Consider the following 18012-nt stretch of genomic DNA (forward strand, 5'->3'; position numbering starts at 1 on the left):
TTTTTTTTTTTTTGGAAATTATTTTTTTTTACAAATAAATATATGATCTGTTGCACACATACTGTGGAAAAGAGCACAAAGCTCAGCAAAACTAATTTTGGAAACACATCATTATGCAGTAAGACCATTACTCCAGTCATCATGTCAGAGCTTAATTGTAGGTTAGGTCTATAATTATGGTATCCATTACTGCCCTGCTAATTGGAATGTCTCTTACCATTTTACTTTGTTGATTGAAATTAGTAGTCTCGTAAAACTGCAGTCTGACCCACTTTTTCCACTTGTGACTTAAGGTTTAGGCAGAAAAGTCTCTTTTTCAGTGAATGTGGATCATGCTGAAAAATAAAGCTTACAACAATACAGATCTAACATTGCTATTCAGGATCCTATTTAAAGTATATCAGGAGAAATGGTAAATAAAAAGTTTAGATTAGGAGTTTAATACGATGAAAATCGTTGTCTTCACTGTTTTGTTTCTCGTTTTTGCAAGAACACTATAACAAAGGAAGACAGCGTTAAGTATTTGCTAAACAAATTGATTTCCTATGGCGTATATATGTTTTCAGGTTCCATACTCATACTTTCATTAAGAACAGCTCCTAGTCACAGTCAACCTGTGGTCTATTCCTGTCTTAACAGCAAGACATCTCAAACATGATCCTCTCCCCAAGAGCCATTTGGCTAAGGATAGAGTGAACAATCAATTCAGTCAGATTATTAGCCCGTCTGATATTTGAATTGAGCTGTCGCTTGGATAATGGATTCACTACTCACATGGTCGCTTCAGCCAAGGCTGGTTTAAAGAAGTGTGTTAGAGAGAGTGAGAGAGAGAATTAGCAGAGAAGGGTGGGGGAGTGGATGGAAGGGGAAAAGAGAGAGACCACGTTAGCAGTGACACCTCAGGATGGCAGAGAATTCAGATGCATTTTAGTTTTTAATCAGTTTTCTTGGAGGCACAAATTAGTCGTCACACAAGGAAAATGTCATTCTAAATCACAGTTGCATGTATCAACTTACATCAAAGAATAAACTGTTTAAGCTCCCCTGGAGAATTCCATGGGCACGTTTTATATAGTCTGTCTTATTAACTTTCCTCCAAAGATTATGTTTTGAAGTAACACTTTTATAAACGTGCTAGACTAATGCTATGAATGAATATGCTAAAATGCATAATAGTTCAGATATTGCAAAAATTAACATTCGTTTCAATGTCTATTGTTAATTCACACAAACAACTGACTGCCAATATCTATTGCATAGTCTTATGAGGGCACAGTTGAGTAAATAAAATAAGATACCCATGCCAATGTGTATCCCAGGAGCTAAATAAAACATGTCGTACCCCAGCTTGGATTCCAGCACACTTTAGAACTATTATTACTCTTTCTGTTGTTTTGATCACATATTCACTGCAGAAACAGAGGAAACAGTGAGACGCATTCACTCTTTGATATGATATCCATTCTGTCTAACCCTATTTTAATCCATTACGAGACACTGATATCTGTTGGTGGTTCAGAGAGCTGGTGGGGGTCTCCATACAGTACAGAGCATTGAGAGAGGCTGATTACGCTCTCTGTTGCAGTGGGAGGTCAAATGAAAGAAAAACAGAACAACTCTAGTCACAGTAATGGAGTGGTAAATCTGACACCTTATCAGTTGGAGGTCTTCATCAGTGAGAGCTTTCTGTATTTTATTTAAGATATTCTCCACAGATATGGTTGCGGTTGAGGTCCTGCCTTTCTACTTTAGGTTATTTTGAAAAACACTGGGTCCTTGCTTATCAGATCATGTCAATTCAAACTATAGACTTTGAGTGGGAAGAGAAAATTAAAGCAATTACAAAGCAAACAAACAGCCATGATGTTTTTCTACCTCTGCCTCTTAATTCTGTTTTATTTTCTACTCTGTTACTATCTCTACCTGATTCCTTTCTCTTTTACTCACTCTGTTACCCTTCTTCACACCTGTGATCTATATGACCTGCGTATGATTTTGATCCAGAAAAGCACGTAAGAAGTGTTAGAGAAAAACACACTAGGAGCTTCATCTTTATAATGAACCATGTCATTCTAAATGGAAAATATACAAGCAGATGAAGCCCTATGAATAATTTAATGAGGAAATCATGAGGAAGGCCTTTCGCATTACTGCAAATGATTACACTTTTCTGCTGATACAAGTCTTTATGATGAAACTGGCTAATTGCTGGTGCAGCTGGCTGACAGTTTCACTTTCAGGCATATATGATAATAAGAAAGCATTTCAGTTATGTCACTTAAAAGACAGCAAAAAGTACTTTGAAAGTACAGGGGGAACGCTATTAACAAAAAAGTTTGTCTCCTGAATGACAGCGTACAAAGGCACATGCATCCTCATTTGACAATTAAACATTGTGTATTTCTTTTATAAAAGCTGTACATTGAAACCACTGCAAGCTATATGCAACATCTTTCATAAAACCTTTGAAACCTTTCTGATAGAGCATATTACTAGCAGTATAAAACATTAATAGTTTGTCATACTTTTAGTTTGAAAAATCTTTTTATCTTTTTTAACATTGCTAATTATGTTTATGTAGGCTATTGCCTTGGTGAACCACTCTGCTCTCAATTTTCAGCCCCTAAATTTGAATAGGTAATGTAAGGCCTGCTTTAAACAGTAAACTTGATCATTCCAGGCAATGAGTTGTGCAGATGAGCCATTGGCAGGTATAGTGGATATAATTGAATGGGGCTGTGCTGCACTAGCTAATGAAAAAAAAACAGGCTGCTGGGCTCAGATAGGAATCTTTGCCACCATACGGATGGCTCCTGCTGCTATGGTGATATCCAGTAAATAGGATTGAGCCCAATAAGGTTTCGTATACTGGATGCCATGGAGCTGGACCAGGCAATCCCCCCAGAATGATCCTGTTAAAAAAGAGACCTGCTCCCCCAATCTCCCTAGACCCATGGCTCGGTGTCATCCGCTAATCTGATCATAAGAAGCATGATTCCCAGAGACAACTTCTGAGGGCATACAAGAAGAATGATAACATGCTACAACACATGGATCACACAGGCAATGCAAATATGTTGTAAGAAGAGGATCGTTAGCACTCATCTTAATGCTTGTTTTTATTCCCAGTTAGTAATTGTTATGAGAGAATTCAACTTTTCCTCAGTTTCATGACTTTCTCCACATCTGTGCTTCAGGGTCATATGAATAAAAAGACACACCAATGTTATTTTTCACATGGCATATTTTAATTACCCTGATTATACTGAGTGCTAATCATAGACATGTGTTGACATACAGCCCCTGGTAAATATAGTCCTACAGTCTTTTATTTAGGCATGCCATAAGCTCTTGGTGATGTTGATTCTACTTTGATGAAAACTAGGTCCTGGCCCTAGGCAAGCATTCAGTAAAAAAATTAATTTATCCGACACTGCCAATTACAAATTGAGGGCTTCCTTTTTCGAACTCAATCAACTGTAGTATTCTAGAGTTTTTCCAAATGGTTTTTAAACAGGATTGAAGAAACAGAAAATACACACACAGAATCAAATTATGTCAAATTATATTTCCATCCCCTGATCATATCCCCCGACTACAAACATCCAGTGGTCCACCACAAAATGAAAGAATGCACACATACAAATATAAAAAAACAGACAAGAGGAAACAATTATGAATATATATAAAAAATTAAATCATACATTTAAAACTACAAGTCTCCCTCCACTGCCCCTCCCCGAGTGCCTTCAAAAAGGCTAAATAGCTGTCCCATTTTTCATTAAATAAATCCATTTTGCCTAGCCTTCTATGTGACATTTCTTCAAATGCCAAAACCCTGCCCATCTATGTGTGCCACTCTTGAAACGAGGGGCATACATACATACATGCACAGAACCAGCACAAAAAGAGCTTGCAGATTCTTCAAACAGTCAAGCGAATGTTCAGTGAGCTGGTCGACTCGGCTACAACATGAGTGCAACAAGATTACTTATTCACTCCATTGACTTTATGAAGGATATCGCTTAGTGTGGGCATGTGAATGTCATACGGCCTTCCTTAGCATCTATTCTTAATTTGGCTGGGAATACCAGTGCAAACGCGACCTTCTGTGGATGTAAAAGTTTCTTGCATTCCTTGAATCGATCACGTTTCTCACTTGTCGAATTTGCAATGTCTGGGAACAAGAAAATGCTGTGGTTCTTCCAAGAAAGCCTTCCTGTACTCCTCACCTTCTGTAATACAAGATCTTTATTGGATGATCTCAGAAATTTGGCCAGAATTGTTTGGGGAACAAAGCAGGAACCCTGTGAGCTCGCTCGATTTCCAGCTTATAGCCGCTATTTCGAGCAGATTTGTAAGGAGCCCGTCCAGGAATATCACTGTATCCTGTCCCTCTACTCCCTCAGGGACTCAGACGATACAGATGTTATTCCACCAGCTACAGTTCTCCATGTCCTTCATCTTCCTTCAGACACGCTCCAAATCCACCTTGGTCACTAGCGGATTAGCAGATCTCCGATGACTCCAGGTAATCGATCCATTTCTAGACACCCCCCACTTTTGTAACCACATCAGTGAACTTTGCCTCCATGGCAGTGTTCAATCGATGTATAACAGCAAGATCCTACAAGTCAGCAACAACCTTCGTCAGCATTGCCGACATGTTAAGCATCTCTCACTGCATTTCCCACACCTACCTGACTTGGTCAACTCCCAGGCTTGCAGCCTGCTCTGGGGCATCAGCTTGAGCAAGTAAGTGTATTTTAAGAGCTTGCCGTTAATATGTCCAATCCTTGCATGTCATCACATGACTCCTACATTTATTTTTTACATTTGGAAGAATGTTGTTGAGGTAGGTTTGCTTTGCTTAATTCTAACTTGCAAAAACATGAAAAACTCAGTCTCACTGTCTAATATTGAGGTTCTAAGCATTTCCCTGCATCAGTGGAATCAGACATGATAATAGAAAGTGTAATACTGGGGATTTTCATGAATAGGTTTTATTTTACAGCCCAAATACAGTCAAAGCTAGGTTTTAATGCCACAGTCAGTGCAAAGCTCCACTAAGGCTCAAAGGCCTTTCAGATAACAATAGGTGCACAGCGGTGTGCTTGACTTTATGGTTACCATGGATATTGATGCACTAGCAATCAGAGTACTTTTTCCCCTTATATTACATACATAATTAAAAAAAATTCAGTGCCTGTCATAATGAAAGTCTTGAAGTCTTAATGTATACATGGTAAAAAACGTATTATCTTATATAAGTTATATATCAAAAACAGATGGCAGAATTGCTTTGTCATGTCTCCAGCTTATCGAACAGTGTGCAGTTTTGATGCAAGTCTGAGCTGATGAGTGATTTAACAGTTGTCACTGTTTTAAACAAGGTGGATGAGATTCTTACTTCCTTTCAAGCACCATCCCAGAGTCACCCCAGACAGTGCCAGGCCCATACCTGTCACTTAGCTGTCGTGTGTTTTCACTAAAGTTTCCCTCACCCTGTAGGGGACACTCAATTGAATCATACTGTCACAACCTGTTCCCCTTTCAGTCCAACTCATCCATCAATCTGTTCAGAGACACAACCCACCACAGATTCAAAGACACAAGCTCTAAAAATTCACATTCATGACCTTGCTAATGCTGTGACAAATAGATTAAATATAAAATTTTGCCAGCTCTTGGTAAACACCCGCAAACTCAAGCCCTATAATGGCTGTGAGCATGTTTTTAAATATTTATTAACCGAGTCTAAAATGCCAAAATGCTGGTTACATCGACTAAAATTCTGGTTACATTGTAATGACTTTTGAAACATTTGAGGTTGGTATCGATTTCAACACAAAAACCTTCTGAATTATTTAGTTTCACTTCATCCTTCCATCCTTTATTAGAGACATGCTGGAGGCCTAGATTTCAGAATGCAGAAATCCCTGTTTCAGATTGAAGGGGATCGTGCAAAATTCTGTATAATAAATTATTATTATTATTACTAAATGAGAACCAAAGCATAGCTGTGAGCAGATGAGATTTTTGTGCATTAATTTATGTTCATGTACAATAAATTTGACATGGACATCCTTTTTTACAACAGCACAACTGTCTGATACCAGAAGTAAAAATACCATTTATTTTCTCTATAAGTGAATAGATTTTTAACAATAACTGGAGCTATGAGGTAAATGATCGAATGATCTTCTGAAGCCATCAGTTTACAATATTTAACTTTTACTTTTTTTTAATTGCGTAAGAAACTAAACAACCAATAGAGCTGTTCTGCTGTCTTATTTGCCATGGGTTCACACTGGACTTTCCTAAGGATTCTTATAATGGGGTTTTTCAATTTATTATTAAAATAACATCTGTACAATTCACGTTTGAGGAATGAAAGTGTGTAATTGATGTTTTAGAACAAATGTCCACTTATCGTAAAGTAATGTTTACCACAGACCATATTTTACATAACTTACATTGAAAAAACCTATAGGAAAATCCTGAGGGAAACCATGGTGAATTCTCTTTCAGGTTTTTGGACTACAACCTGTGCAGCTCTATGATCCTGGAAAAGATCCACCAATCAGAGAATTGCAACAAAACAGACTGCATCAACAGAGCTATGCTGCGACCACCGATTCCCATGGAGCACTGTGAATGGTTAAATTGGGTCAGTCTCCCTAAACCACTTATGTATTTGTATTCATCGGAATAGATTGCAATTCAAATAGATATATACTTATAATCATCCATTTTAAATCAATAGTTTTCTAAAATTTTTGTTTTTGATCGCAGTACTTTGCGGAATTGTAGTACATTCCATCATTAAAGATGTTAAGGACACAGTCTTGTACCTTTGTCTTTTCTTTTTAAATATCACACTGTTGTGGTGGGGGTGTGGTTAATTGCCTGTTTGTGAATGGAGAGCGAAATCAAGAGATGAGAAGATCATCACCTGGCAATGACAGTCTCTAAAAGCTGTTTGTCATTGCAGTGAGAGTGGAGACGGCCTTAAAGGGTGAGCCAGATGCCAGTCCCGACAGAGAGTGTTGAGACACGAGCTGGAGAAAGACTCTATTGTTTTGTGTTTGCTGAAAAGCAGAGTTCTGAGTGTGCTCACCGAAAAGCAGAAATATTGAGTTTAAATAATTAAAAACATACTGCTTAAGTTCGATTCGCCATCTCCTGCTTCCTCCTTTCCCCTAACTGTGAACATTGTTACACTGGTGCAGAAATACAGAAGTAAGGGAGGAAGAACTGCACCATGGATCCGTCACCTCTGGAGGATGTGGTCAAGACCCTCACCAGCATCCATCAGACACAGCATCAGGCCCTTCTCGAGCTGTGCACCGAACAGGAGCAGCGATTTATTGCACTCCTCCTGGCCCAAGCAGAGGACCTGCAGATGTTCCAGTGCTTTCTGCACCAGGATGGTGCTGCCGCAGTTACCCCAGACTTCTCCAAACGGCCATCCAGTTGGCAGAGGACCACATGGCGACGAAGGGATGGTGTGCAGTCTAATTCAGTGACTGAATTTAGCATGTCTGGCAGAAGTTAGTAAAAAGGCTAATATTGCTTAGAACACCTTTAAGTGTGAGTTCATTATCCCTGCTTTAACTATGACTTTTTAGCATGTCCTCTTTTAAAGTTTCTCTCCCCACACACACAGTGTAACATTTGAATGGATTTTATGCTCTATCTCAGTGGTTCTCAAAACTGGGGCTCAAAAAAGTTGTTGCCAAGAAAAAAACAGAGACAGGGCATCATTTGGGTACTCAGTGTATTTTGATATAAGTAGAATTAAATGAAACATAAATAAAAATAAAAAAAAAACCTACTCTGCATTAAAAAAACCTGCATTCCCTCTCCCTCTGCATTTTCTATTTGATGGGGAGAGGCGGAGCTTAGACTGCCTTTTATCTAGCTGTCAGTGCAGACATGTTTCAGTCAGACTCAGAAAGTCATCCAAATGGATTTCGTATTGGTAAGAAGTTTATGGATAAGTTCATCACACATGCAAAAAGGAGTTGTGGAGACGATGCGTCGTCAGCATCAACACCTAAGAAGAGTAAAACACGAAAGCATGACATTAGCTATATTCAGTTTGGCTTTATGGTGCCTGGGACAAATGCTGAACTGCTGCCCCAGTGTGTCATATGCGCAGATTTGCTGGCAAATGATAGCATGAAGCCATGAAAGTTGAAGCGATGTTTAGAAACCAAACACCCAACACTCAAAGAGAAACCCTTAGATTTTTTCAAATGAATGTTATCTTGCCTTGCACTGCAGACCCACAACATCAGCAAACACACATCAGTGTCTAACAGGGTCATACTATGTCTCACAAAGAGCTGCTAAATTACGAAAACCTCACAGCTAATCTTACCTGCTGCCAAAGATACCTGTCAAGCCATGTTTGGAGAGAATTTCGCAAAACAGATTGTTGACATCCCCCTTTCTAATCACAACGTTAGCCACCGCATATCTGTCATGGCAAGCGACGTTAAGGAGCAATTGCTAGCTAACATCATGCAAAGCCAGTACTATGCCCTGCAGCTTGATGAGACAACTGATGTTGCAGGGCTAGCACCGTTGCTTACCTATGTCAGATATATAAAAAATTATAATATTGAGGAGGACATTCTTTTCTGTCGGTCACTTCCAGCGCACACAAATGGCGAGGCATTGTTTGAAGTTCTGGGTGGGTATTTACGGGATGCAGAAATGTCATGGGATAAATGTGTTAGGATATGCACAGACTGTTCAATGACTGGGAGGGTTAGCGGTCTTGTCACTCGTGTCCAGCATTTAGCCCCTTTAGCCAAGTGGACCAACTGTATGATTCATCTCAAATCTCATGAAATCAAAGAAAAATCAGAGTCTCTGGAGTTAGTTTTAAAGCAGGCAGTGCAAATGGTCAATTTAATTAAAGCACGGGCGTTAAATGCACACTTGTTTTCCTTGCTTTGTCAGAAAATGGGAGCCGGACATGAGCAGCTTCTCTTTCACACTGAGGTTCGCTGGCTCTCCAGAGGTCAGGTTTTACATTGCCTCTACGAATTGCGTTCAGAGGTGAAGACGTTTCTTGTTGATGTGAAGTCCGACCTTGCACGGTACCTGGAAGACCCCCTGTGGTTAGCGCAGTTGTCATACCTTGTAGACATTTTCGACAGGTTGAATTTGTTGAACACATCGATACAAGGGAGAGATGTCAACATCTTGCTTCTTTCAAACAAATTCAGTGCATTCGTTGGCAAATTGGATCTTACGGCTGATTAATAAAAATGTAGACATGTTTCCCTACTTTGCTGACTGGGTGCAAGTGAGAGGGATAAATTTATTTCCTTTGATTAACACAGTTGCTCAACATGTTGAAGGTAATTTTTCAGTGATGATTTCAGTTCATTTGCTTGGGTCAGAGATCCCTTCAGTTGCCCAGGAAAAGACCTTTCAGTTGATGGAGGAACAGTTAGTCGAATTAAAGAGCGACACCAGATTCCGACACCTCTATAACTCTTGGTCTCTGCCTTCATATTTGTTTGAGTGTGATGACTGAATATCCCCAGCTGTCTGATGGGGCGGGGGGGTGGTCTTTAGTTCCAAAAGGTTGAGAACCTCTGCTCTATCTTGTCAAAGCAGAACAAAAAAAGGGGAAGGACAAGGGGAAATCCACTGGCTCATCCTGGTCACTTCAGTTCAAATTCGTTCATGTAGCTCTCTCATTTCATCTCAGTGTCTCTTATAATAGGAGCACAGGGCAGCTATGCAAACTACACTCAATGTTAATCTCCTGTTCATAATGCCTTGCATCCTTTTGTTATTTCAGCAGGCGGATGATTGAGAGGTGAAAACTCATTAGAGGCCCTGTTAGCTGATTGTGCACTGCTGTGCCTTCTCCCATGGAAATGGAATCATATGTGTGTACGTATATACTTGTCTAAGCCACAATTCACATTTATGGCCCAGTTTAAACTTGAAAACACTTAGATTTAAATATTTAAATGTAAATTTGTTCTCCTTATGAGGTGGAGGGAAAAAGTATGTTTGATGTTTCCAGCTTTGTTCTGTTTTTGTTAGTTGTGTTTTATGCCCCCTCAGCATATTGCAACATTTGTCAACACCTGCATCATATTCTCGGTTTCCACAGCAGAGGGAAACTATCCATAAACATTCAGTGAGTGGCTGAGAATGAAGCTTTAAAGGGCACAACCTGAACCAGATGGCGAAATAAATGCCTCACAGAAGCTTAGCAAGATGTCTCAAATCATATTTGAAATTCACCATATATATTGTGATTTGTAACAGTGGATCAAAATAAAAGACTATGTAATTGTTCACCAGTGTGTGTGTGTGTCAGAAAGGCTTCTCTGTTCAGAAATCTGTTTTAGGCAATATCAATCAGACATAACCACAACATCCTCATTGCTTGCAGTTCATCTTGAAGTTTACCTGTAAGTTATTCTTTACAGAATGTGGTCCTGCCAGCAACTTTAATGACATCTGATTATTGGTATTTGTATTATTCCTTACACCATCTGTTTGTTAAAGTTCATGAAACCCATTGTGATGATAAAAGTAATTTGGATGATGCTTTGTTTATAAAACCAATTAACAAGCTTATTTTAATTTCATCAAAGGAGAACACTCAATGTTGAGTGAAAGGGGTGAAAGGTTTGGGTCAAGAATGGCCACAGATGTCTGCACTCTTCGGTTATTTGTCTGAAAGTTGGCTTTAGCTTAATGGCTCTCCTTTAAAGAGCATCACAAATTCTGTGTGCTCTCCATAGGCCTTCTACTGGTCAGCTTTTCCACAGAAGGGGTCAAGGGCATATTCTACCAAATAATAGATGTAATCGACTAGAGAGGTGGAGTTATAGTTCAGGGCAGTTATCTGCACTTTTCATATAACACAACCTTTTAAAAAACTGCTTTTTGTGTTATGATGGCATTGATCTAGACTGAAATGGCACATATGTGTCACAAATGCTTTGGCTGTCCCCAGGCAAATTTTGCCTGCACTCTCTAAGGGAACCAAAACAAAATAATTGGATAATTTAATTACTTTCAGGGACACACAAATGAGTTCAATCTATCAAGGTCTCAGGACCTTGTTTGTGGCCTCAGTTTTTAATTCTGCCTGGATAAAGAACCAGGTGACTTGCAATACACAATGCTAAGCTAAATTAACAGTTGATCTCAGCACAAACAAACATAATTTTTTTTTGAGAATATGTGCAATTTACACACCATACACCTTATTCGAATGTGATGAAAAATTGTCAGGGCACTGAACGTTGAAGTTTAAAAGAAAGTTATTCGAACTATTTAGCTACAAACAATGTTATTATTTAAATGTTCTATTAGTTAGAGAAAACAATGGTTAACTCAAGTCAAGTCATTGATTTTTTGTATATTGCTTTTCACAACACACATCATTTCAAAGCAGCTTTACAGACAAATATGCTGTACAATGATGCTGTAATATATTTAATATATTTATATATCTTAAAGTCCTCATTGAGCAGTTGAAATGAAAAAAGTTATTTAAAAATCACACTTTAAAATTTATTTGTCTTCAGGCATCCCAGTGAGCTTTGAAGTGTCTTTGAAGTCCATCCCCAATTGACTGTGGAGGCGCACATGTATGCAGGTAATTTTTTATTTGGCTGATAAAGGCTATAGTTGGCATTCATTTATTGTTTATAAAATGAATTTTAAGAGAGTGTAATCCATCATATGACCAAAATGATCCAAGCAGAGGTCAGTGAGGTGTGCCTCACATTCCGGCTTGAAGCTTGTGCCAGTTAATTTCCGAAGAAGTCCAACCTAATTCTGAGGAGCAGGCAGTGCCCAGTGAAGTGTCCCTTGTTGTATGGTTGGAGTTGACAGCAGTTTACCTCTGTAAAGTCTGTTGTAATATATTACAGTGATGCTGACAGTGATCAACGAAACACACCTTGCTGTCTGGCTGGCACAGACTGCAGTTAGTAGTCATCACTCAGCAACACATAGATGAGGCATTTGAACATCGGGCTGGACTGGAGCTGGATCTAGCAGGCTCTGGCAATGGGAAACAAATATATTAATATTAGCGTAGATACCATTCACTTTAAAGCAGAGATATACAATAAAATATGAGAAGTGTTTTCGGTTCTGGCAGACACAACTTATGCAGCATAACTACAGGATGAGGGCTAAATTAGGTGCATGCCTGGCTGAAGAGATGAGTCTTTAGTGTAGACTTAAACCTAGAGAGTGTGTCTGAGTCCAGAACAATACTAGGAAGGCTATTTCATAGTTTAGGAACCAAACAGAAAAAGAATCTACCTCTTTTTGTGGATTTTCATATTCTAGAACTATCAATAGGCCGGTATTTTGTGATCGTAGTGAATGTGATGGATTTTAGCATGATAGAAGGTTGCTTAAGAACTGATGAGCTAGGCCATTCAAAGCTTTTAAGTAATTTGCTAAATGTAAAAATTTATATAAAACTTTACAGGAAGGCAATGTAGTGACAATTAAATTGGGATGATATGATCGTACTTCTTTTTTTCTTGTCAGCACTCTTGCTGCTGCATTTTTAACTAAATTAATCTTATTTATTGAACCTGCAGAACATCCACCCAGTAGTGCATTATAATAATCTTGTCTTGAGGTAATGAACGCATTAATTAGTTTGTCAGCATCAGAAACAGTAAGCATGTGTCGTAACTTCGCAATATTACAAAGGTGGAAGAATGCTAGATTTTCAAAAGATAGATTGCTATCCATCATAACACCTAAATTCTTAAATGTAGAAGATGATACATCCGTCTAGAGACAAATCACAGTATATTCTAGCATTTTAGGATGATAAGGTTTAATCTGAAAATCTGTGTAATTTTAGCACCACCAAGCAGAATCGCAAACAATTGATGCAAATGGAATCATTGACACATCAGTGCCACCTTGAGTAAGAAATAGCATGTATAATATGTGTAGGTACCACCAAAAGGAATACTAATAATTTACAATTGTCACACAGAAATCAATGTGATATACTGTAGTAGACATTCGTATGGATGTAGTACACATGTGTCTTGTAATAAACAAAGAAATATACAGTATATCCTTTGATAGTAAATTTATATGAAATAATAATTATTAAATAAATAAATCAAATGGATGAGGTACAGAGTGTGGAATGTGGTCCCGTGTCACTAAAGACCCGAGGTATGCAAGGGTTAAACAAACTTTAGACATGTTTTGATAGCCACAGTATTCTTTTTAGGTGAAATGTGCCAACAAATGGTTTACTTATATCTGACTCTGTATATTAGTTGGAATTTGAGAAATAATTTTAACATCGCAACGATTGCACACATCAACTTTCATTTTGTCACATGCATACCATGCAGACTCAAGAGTGTTAAGAGTCTAAGGAGTTATGGATATATTTATTCTTTCCAAATGTGCTGATATTATTCCATAGCAGCACAAATGATACATCGCACTGTTTATTCCAAACATGTTGATGTTTATTGCTGTCAACACACAGACCTACAAATCATAACGTTGTTCAGTTACAAGTCTACAGACAGCATCTGTAAACAACAGTGACTTAAACCATATGGGTGGAAGGAAAGCATGTCTGACTGGTCTGTATGAGAAAGCTGGATATTGCCTGAGGGCAGGGCAGGGCTGGACTGGTAATCTGGCATATCAGGCTTTTTCCCAGTGGGCCGAAGCACTTTGGGGTGAATCTGGGGTGTACTGGCCATCGGGAGAACCGAGCGGGCCGGTGGGTCGGCCGTGAAATGGGCTAAGCTAAAATGAGCCGCCGCGTTATGCAAAAAAGGACAGCGAACAATTCCCCTCTCCCTGCTCAACAACTTTTTGGCCAGTTGCTATGTAAAATCCCATGCCGATTTCTCTTCCCAGTCCAGTCCTGCCTGAGGGCCTCGCAAAAAGGAACCTATTATATTGTGAGTACCACATTTTTAGAGATGCTTCAGTGAGGCTATTTATGCATAACCCATTCATGAAGTCCCATTATCCATTCCTGCAATTACCTGGTCTTAATCAAAGCCTAATTATCTATGTATATTTTTTTGTTCTTTTCTCTTGCATGCCTTGTTACATTGATGGATGTCCTTTTATAATCTCATCTGTTTTCTCAACAGTATGTTATATCTGCCTTGGGATTGACATATGGATCTTGTTAGCTAGGCCTGGACTAAGGGCTACTAACTATTATGTGGAAATTAAACTGGAGGATGGGTCACCACAGATATCTTTGAAAAAAATTTGTAAAAAGTGATATTGAAAAGGTATATTTATATCATTAATAAAGCTCTGTTGTATTATTTATTATAGCAGTAAATAGTGTTATTTTGTTATTGTATTCTGCTGTTGATTTAGCTTCCTCTGTCATGGTCAACATAGATTTTTTTTTGTTGTTTTTTTGGGAACAGATTACACTTTGTCCTGGAGAAAATTATATTGTCAGTGTGGATTCTCCATCAAATGTCCCATTTAGCTTTCAATTAGGTTTAATCTGTGTCTGGGAAACCAACCCTTCTTGTATCAATTCATGGTAAACACACCTTGTTGGTTTTTCTGTTCTGTGTCTGGGCTCTGTTTAGCAAGTTTAATATCCTGTTCATATTTATCACTGTCATAACATAATTATTCTAAAAAAAAGCATGGTCAAAGCTGGCTGATGAAATTCCTGTAAACATGGGCTGGTGTTTCTTATGAAGGATCTGCCATTTCTGAAAGGAAGTCAGGGTTAAGAAGTGTGCATGTCTTGGGAGTGTGCCTGTAAACAAGCAGAGATAGGAGAGCCTCATTTCAGACAGCAGGGCTCTAGTCTTGCGGATTGGTATTTGGCAGCAAGCTAACGTGTCATATCAAAAGGACATTTACAAGACAGACCATATACATTTTACATAAAGTGTGCCTTTCACTTTAGGAGGAGAGAAAACACTGTTGATGAAGCACTTTTACCCCTTCTCTGCAACCCTGCACCACCCTCCCTAATTTAGCAGAAAAAAAAGCCAAACACTGCCCGTGGCTGGAAGCGCTTTGAATCGGCTAGACGGCTGGTAACAAATTAAGGGATGTCAGTTTGGGAAATGGGCTGGCCAAGATGATTAGTGTTGTTTTACAAACGGGTAAGGTTTGACCTTTCAGGGCAGCTTGAGAGAGGGGCCAGATGTAAGATGGAGGGTGTTAAATATCTGTCAATCTGTCAGTGTCGGCCTCAAACGTCGATTTATTTCACACTCTTTTGTTTTCTTTACTCTCTGGGTTGAAACACATCTTCATTTGATCCCAACATGAGACAACCAGAGAAATCACACTGTCAATACCCCCAAGTAACGGCAGACTGCCACCTATGGAATGAAAACAGATTATGTGTCAACAGATGGAACTCGGCACTAAAGACATGGTGGAATTTATTTCTCCATAACTCTTGGTTAAAGGAGCCGCTTTGATGAGGACAATAACAAAAAAGCTAGATGTATGATCAAGATGTTTTACGCAAGGACTGTTTATCCTTGTAGCAGAGCTGTTGATCCCAAGTAGCCCCCTTCAGTTTTTAAGACAGCTGTCATGGCTAAGGTATAAAACAGAGACATCTACAACAGCCAGATGTCTACATTTATATTTACGCATTTGGCAGTTTTATTTCAAAGCGACTTACAGTGCATTCAAGGTCAATTTTATCAGCTTGTGTGGGGTTCAAACCCATGACCTTGAAATTGCCAGCACTATGCTCGACCAGTGGAGCTACTGGAACCCAATATACAGGAAAAAGACAAAAAGATTTTTGCATACATTTGCCGTAAAGTTTGACCTGATCTTTAACGAAGTACCAACAATGGACAAACAACTATAACTCTAACAATAATATGTGTTCATGTCTTTACTGAACACACTATTTAAACATTCACTATGCAGGGTCTGAAAAAGTGAATGCCTAGTCTATTGACTTCTCCAACAGCTAACTGGAGTCAAATCAATGAGGTGAGATTGGAGGTGACTTTGTTGGAAGAGATTTTTTCAGCTGCTTTAAAAGGATAATTCACCCAAAAATTAAAATGATATGGTAATTTACTCACCCTCATGCCATTTGAGATGTGCATGACTTTCTTTCTTCTGCAAAACACTTTTGAAGACATGTAGAAAAAGATCCAGGCTTAGCAGGTCCTTAGAATGGGAGAGGATGGTGATTAGATATTTGTAGGTTCAAAAAGCACAGATAGTCAGCATAAAAGTAATCCATTCTATCTCCGGCGGTGATATTAAGCTCTTCTAAAGCGAATTGATAACTTTGTGTGCAAAAAAGAACGATATTAAGCACTTTTTAAATATAAAAGATCACTTCCAGTCAGGTGTTGACAAATGGTCACTTAAGTGCATTGGCACGCTCCTTCGACTCATTGGTTGTGTGACTGTCACGTGTCAGTTCACGTGCCATTGCGCTTACATTACAGGAGCAGTCAGGTAAATTCGGCCATTCGTCAATGCCTGACTGGAAGCTAACTTTTATAGTTAAAAAGCAGAGGTGGGAAGTAACGCACCACATTTACTTGAGTAACTTTTTTGGTAAAAAAAAATATGTTTATGAGAATGTTTTATGGTGGTTACTTTCGATCTTACTCAAGTACATTTCTGATGAAATATTTTTTACTTCATTACAATGGGTATCCAAGTCAAGGATATATTTCAAGGTTAAAATTGCAGCTCCAACTTAAGAAAACACAGTGAATTAAGTTTAGAGATTTTAATAATGTGGGCTTGTCTGTTTGATGCTCTTTCATTTTTAAGCGTGAACCTGTAACTATGGGCTCTTATGATCTTATGAATTTTTATATCAGCACTGCAATACACCAGTGCCTACTGTATAAATACTTGTAAATATCTGCGTTAAGTGAAAATGTTTTGCCCTGCCTATCATGATTGTGAGCATTTCTGCACATGCAAGGTTGGAGCATGCACAGCGTTTGACAGATGCGGTTGGATTTGTCTTATGGACAGCAAGCTTCCAAACACAGAGCTAACTTTAGTGTACAGAACTAATTATCTAAATTATTTCAACACTGAAAATGCTGGAACTACACTAAACTAAATTCACGCACGACATCAAAAGCTGTGAAATAATGACAGACGGCATGAATGAAGCATGATCTTGCTTCAGTGTATAATTAAACATTATACAGGTGAAACTCGAAAAATTTGAATATCGTGCAAAAGTTCATTAATTTCAGTAATTCAACTTAAAAGGTGAAACTAATATATTATATAGACTCATTACAAGCAAAGTAAGATATTTCAAGCCTTCCACTTAACTTTCTATTAATGTGCTTTGATACAGCACTTTGAGAACATCCAACTTCTTTTGCAATTACCTTTTGAGGCTTTCCCTCCTTGTGGAGGGTGTCAATGATGGTTTTCTGCACAACTGTCAGGTCAGCAGTCTTCCCCATGATTGTGAATTCAACTGAACCAGACTGAGAGACCATTTAAAGGCTCAGGAACCCTTTGCAGGTGTTTAGCTGATTAGAGTGTGACACTTTGAGCCTACAAAAACTGAACCTTTTCACAATATTCTAATTTTCTGAGATTCTGAATTTGGGGTTTTCATAAGCTGTAAGCCATAATCATCAAAATTATATCAAATAAAGGCTTGAAATATCTTACTTTGCTTGTAATGAGTCTATATAATATATTAGTTTCACCTTTTAAGTTGAATTACTGAAATTAATGAACTTTTGCACGATATTCTAATTTTTCGAGTTTCACCTGTATATGTAACGTCTGAACAGGCTCCCGTCCACCAGAGGGAGCCCTCACCTGAATATTGAACTTTTGTCACTTCCTGTTCCTGCCACATCAGTTCCTGTTTGAACATTCACTGTGTATAGAAGTCATGTGCTCATAGTTTGTCTTTGCGAAGTATTGCCAGTTCTCTGCCTTTTGACTATTGTTATGACCATTGCATATGTTTACTGGATTTACCTCTCT

This window comes from Xyrauchen texanus, chromosome 2 (genome assembly GCF_025860055.1).
Source record: "Xyrauchen texanus isolate HMW12.3.18 chromosome 2, RBS_HiC_50CHRs, whole genome shotgun sequence".
Taxonomy (NCBI): Eukaryota; Metazoa; Chordata; class Actinopteri; order Cypriniformes; family Catostomidae; genus Xyrauchen; species Xyrauchen texanus.